The following is a 5,694-nucleotide window of genomic DNA, read 5'->3' on the forward strand; positions in this document are numbered from 1 at the left end:
CAAGAAAGGATTACTTCCTTTTAGACATGGAGTTCCTCTGTCTGATGACCAAAGGCCTAAGACTCAAGAGGAAGAAAATTTGATGAGACAAGTTCCCTATACTTCTGCTGTGAGAAGTCTCATGTATGACATGCTTTGTACTAGACCGGATATTTGTTATTCAGTTGGCAAGCTATAAAGCATATTCTCAAGTATCTTAGGAGAACAAGAGATTATATGCTTGTTTACTGGTGTGAGGATTTGATTCCTATTGGCTATACAGATTCAGATTTTCAATTCGATCTAGATTTCAGAAAATCCACGTCGGGATGTGTTTTCACCTTGGGAGGTGGAGCCATAGGCTAGAGGAGTGTTAAGTAATCTTGTATTGCTGACTCCACCATGGAAGCCGAATATGTTATTGCTTGTGAGGTGGCAAAGGAGGCTTTTTGGCTCAAAAAATTCCTTTCTGATCTTGGTGTTATGAGAATTGAGCAAATTCCTATTACATTGTTTTGCGACAATAGTGGAGTTGTTGCACAATCCAAGGATCCAAGGAATCACAAGAAAGAAAAGCACATAGAGAGAAAGTATCACATCATTCGAGATATTGTTGCTCGTGGAGATGTGGTAGTAGCAAAGATTGATGGTGCAAAGAATCTAGCGGATCCTTTTACCAAAGCCTTACCTCAAAGGACTTTCGAGTCATATTTGGAGGAGATGGGAGTTAGATTAGTCCACAATAGTCTTTAGTACAAGTGGGAGATTGTTAGGATTAGTGCTCTTAAATCTTATTGTATGATGCTATGTATGTTATTATGTATGATATTATGTATGACTTAATGTTGTATTTAATAAAGTTGTTTTATTATTATTTGAAATAATGGTAACATGAATACTAGAACATTATCATATAGTCTATAAGATGCATAGTATGTGATTTATGCGAAAAGTCACAGAAGATATAAATCACAAATTCTTTGTAAACTCATAATTGTAGTTCGTAATCGGGGATGAAATTGGGCTTTTCATCTGCGAAGACTATAACATATCAACTAAGATGATTTGTCTTGATCATGAAAATGGAGATTTCTAGTTCGTATGTTGATATGTTTTAAGAGTTAAAACATATTGAACTGGACCAGTGTGAGATTATTATTCTCCTAACGACTGTTAAATGAATAATAAACTCACGACTTATATTTGTATGAACTCTTAATCCTGAGAGAATAATGGACTTGATCATGAAATGTGGGTTGCTCTAATATATCAAGAGTGAGGTCTAAAGAAATGATCAAAACCTCAGTATATTGGGCAACCACATTTAGTGTTGATGGAACATATATTCTCAAGATGAAATTCATAGTCTCTTAACGAAGATACAAAATATTACTTTGAGGTAAGTTTAATGGTTTTGTTATTCAGAATGTTAGGCCTAACTACTTTAGTAAATTGTTGCTAGAGTATATATTTATGAAATTGGATTTCATAAATATATGATGAATGACTTATAGGATTAAACCGGGTACTCAAGGATAAGATGTAGTAATTTACAAAGTGGCAGTCTACGTTTATGACTTTGTATTACTACAAATATTTTATGAAGGGGTTGTATGTACAATAAAGTCTTGGGATATAATTTATAGATAAGGCCTAGAGTGTAACTATATTTATAGAGTGGTATTAAATATAGTTAATGGTAACTTTGAACTTGTCAAGAGTTGACAGAGAAGCCCAAAGCCCATTGGAGCTAGTGTCTTATTGGTCCCTTTTTGTCCCACTCTAAGCCACATACTAAAGTCCAATTGGAAAGGTCCAAAAGGCCAGTCCAATTAGATAATTAATTAGATACAAAGGAAGAAACATACAGAAATTTCTGCAGAGAATTGAAAAAACACTATTGCGAAGTGGTGTAAGAAGTGTTAGACACTTTGAAATTCTCCCTTTGGAATTAATTGAGAGACCACACATCTTGGGCGTTAGTGGAATTGGAGTGAAGGTCAAAAGTATTTCCAAGTGCTTTCGATCTTTGTTTTGAAATTCAACACACCAAGGTACGCTTTCTTGTTCTTGAATTCTGAAACTTACATAGTGCATGTTATCGATTGTGAATGAAGTAGATCCGTTAAATTTTCATTGTATATGTTTTATATGAGATTCAAACCATGTTTAATCCTATTATCCTACAAAGGCAATAGATGATATGACTATGGATTACTGGATCAAGGTTATGTGAATAGAATTAGATTCTATTTAAAGTCTAAAACTTGTAGAGGTGCCTAGTGGCATTAAACCTATTGTTTTCAAATAGGTCTACAAGTAAATGACATTGATAGATTTGAAGGTGCAAACCTTCAAAGTCAAGACTAGTGGCAAAAAGATTTATTCAGAAAGAAATGGTTCGATATTAAAAGATTTTTTCACCCATAGTCAAGTTTGACTCTATTTAGATTCTCTTATTAATTATATTTCATTTGGATGAAATATGGCAATGGATATCAAGAAAGCTTCTTTCTAGTAGCAATCTTGAGGAAGACATCTATATGATGTAACTAGACTTGTTCATAGCAAAGAACTAGTAGTATTTAGTATGTAAGTTGCTTAAAGTCCGTTAATGGACTAAAGCAAGCATCCAATTCATAAAATATCATCTTTGATCAAGCAATCAAATTGTTTGATTTTGATCAAGTATTAAAAGGCCTTATGTGTGTAAAAGCTATATAGAATAATAAATTTCTTAATGTATGTTGATGACATTCTAATCATTTAGAATGATTAAGAGTTATTGTCATCAATAGAGTTTTTTGTTGTCTAGTCTAGTTTGATATAAAGTACTTGGGAAAGATTGGTCATATCCTAAGAATTAAATTTTGTTAAAATCATAAATTAGGATGTTGGGTCTATCTCGTACTGCTTAAATATATTAGATTCTAGCCAAGTATAGCATGTAATACTTCAAGAAAGAATTCTTTTCTATTAAGTTTAAAGTTCTTTTATAAAGGACTATTGTCCTAAGACATATAAAAGGAAGAGCATGTTAAGACAATTCCTTATATCATATCAATAGGATGTCTTAATGTTATACTATATACTAGGCTAAATATCTATTTTGCGTTGGGCATGGTAAGCAAATATTAATTGAATCTAAGATCACTTAATTTAGTGGGAGTAAAGCATATACTCAAATATCTTAGGAGACTGAGGGATTATATGCTTGTCCACCAAAGTGAGGATTAAATAGTTATTAGTTGTATAAATACTGACTTGTAGTTTGATTCTGATTCATGAAGTTAGACTTCAAGATATGTGTTCATCCAAGGTGGTGAAGATACACATTAAGCGTAAGTGTTGTCTCATTAGAGAGATATGAGTAAGTGAGATGTAATAGTAGAAAAGATAATTTATGCAATAAATCTGGCTGAACTTGTTTCCAAACCTTGCCTTAGAGTGATTATGAATTACTCCAAAGGGAAATAAGTGTCAGATATATGGTAAACTGTCTTTGAGGGCAAGTGGGAGATTGTTGGGGTTTATGCCCTAAAATCCAATTTATTGGCATGTCATAAATAATTAAATTGTATAATTATATGAGGCTATTTATAAATGAACTAATGGGACATTATCATAGTCCATGAGATGCATTATATGTGATTTATGTGATTTAGTCACAGAAGATGTAAATCACAAGCTCCTTGCAAACTCAAAATGTAGTTCGTAGTCGGTGATGAAATTGGGCGTTTCATCTGCGAAGACTATAACACATCAACTAAGATGATTTGTCTTGATCATGGAAGTGGAGACTTCTAATTGATGTGTTGATGTGTCTTAAAAGTTAAGACATATTGAACTGGACCGCTATGAGATTAATTATTCAATCAACAACTGTCACCTGAATAATTAATCTCATGACTTCTAATTTCATAGACTCTCAATCCTGAGAAGGTAGTGAATCCGATCATAAAATGTAGGTTACTTTGATATATCAGGAGTGAGATCTAATATTCACGGTCAAAATCTCAGTATGTTGGGTAACCACATGTAATGTTGAGGGAACACATATTCTCAAGATGGAATCCATAATCTCTTTTTATAGAGACACGAAATATCTCCTTGAGATAAGTTTAATGGGAACTGGTTATTTAGGGCGCCCACTTTAGTAAGAAGTTACTAAAGCTTATATTTATTGAAATTGGATTTCAATAAATGTGAATAACTAAAAGATTAAACCGGGTACTCAAGGATAAAATAGTTGTTTACAAAGTGACAGTTTATTATGACTTTGCTCACTATGGATATTTCATGGAGGGGTCAAATGATATTATTAGAATCTTGGGATATAATTTATTAATAAGGCCTAAAGTGCAATTATGTTTATATAATGGTATTAAATATAATTAATAGTAACTTTGGACTTGACTTGTCAAGAGTTGACAGAAAAGCCCAAGGCCCATTGGAGCTAGAGTCTTATTTATTCCCTTTGGTCCCATCTCAAGCCACAAACTAAAACTCAATTGGGTAGTCCCAAAAGGCTAACCCAATTAGATAATCAGTTTTTATTTAATAAGAGTTATTAAATAAAGTAACTACCAAGGTAGTTAGAATGTATGTATGAATGAAAAGAAAGAAAACAGTTTTTTTGTATAAGGAGAAGAAGAAAGATTTTTCTTTAAGAATCAACGTACATAAAAACTGATTGAGAGACCATACATCTTGGGCACCATGTGAAATTGAGATGAAGATTAAAGGTATTCTCAAGTCTTGGTTTTAAATTTCACTGCATCAAGGTTCGCTTTCTATTCTTTGTTCTAAAATTCAAGGTTACATGTTATCTCTCATGAATGAAGTAGATCCATGATTGTTGCTTCTGCTGTGTGTTTTGTATGAGATGTGTTCGCGTAAAATAATCTGCGAGCGCACAGAATCGTAACAAGTAGTAAAGTGTTTTTAGAAAATGAATGTCGAACCCACAGGGATTAACTATGTTATTGAATACCGAAATTCACTAAATTAATTACTATTTGGAAAATCGAAAATAAATGGAACGTTCTACTATCTGAATTAAATTAAAATATTTTAATAAAAATAAATCTACGAATAAAAGATTAACAAAATGAAAAAATCTAAAAGTGTAAAAATATGGTAAGAATGGATCTAGAGCGGTTGATTTCACCTAACAACTCCCACACAATTTATTCTTCTTGATTATTAAATTCTAATAATCTCTCGTTGATGACTAAAAATTCCTTAAGTATTCAATATCTTCTCTCAAATAATATCAAAAATATCTTCAACTAACAATTCCATATCTCTATGTGAATTTAATTAATTGGAGACTCATTACGTACTTTGAATTTTCTGAAAAATCACACTAATCGCGGTAAAGCATCTCTACTTTCGCTCAACTAATGATGTTTAATTCTAGAACTAAAATAACAAATCACCTCTCAGTCTCATTGTAATTCAATTGATCAAACAATAATTCGTAAAAAAAATAGTCAGCATTAAGAATAAGAACTAAACACTCAATCATGGAAATATTAAAAATAAAATAACTCAGAATATAAATTTTGTGTTCATTGCTAGACTACATCAACGCTCTAGAATATAATTTAGTTCATAATAAAATTGAAAAGAAAACAAATAAAACTTATGTCTTTCATCTGAATTGGTTGATCAACATGAAGCTCTCGCCTTTGTCCTCAGATCATCCTCTTC

This window comes from Castanea sativa, chromosome 4, assembly GCF_040712315.1.
Source record: "Castanea sativa cultivar Marrone di Chiusa Pesio chromosome 4, ASM4071231v1".
Lineage (NCBI taxonomy): Eukaryota > Viridiplantae > Streptophyta > Magnoliopsida > Fagales > Fagaceae > Castanea > Castanea sativa.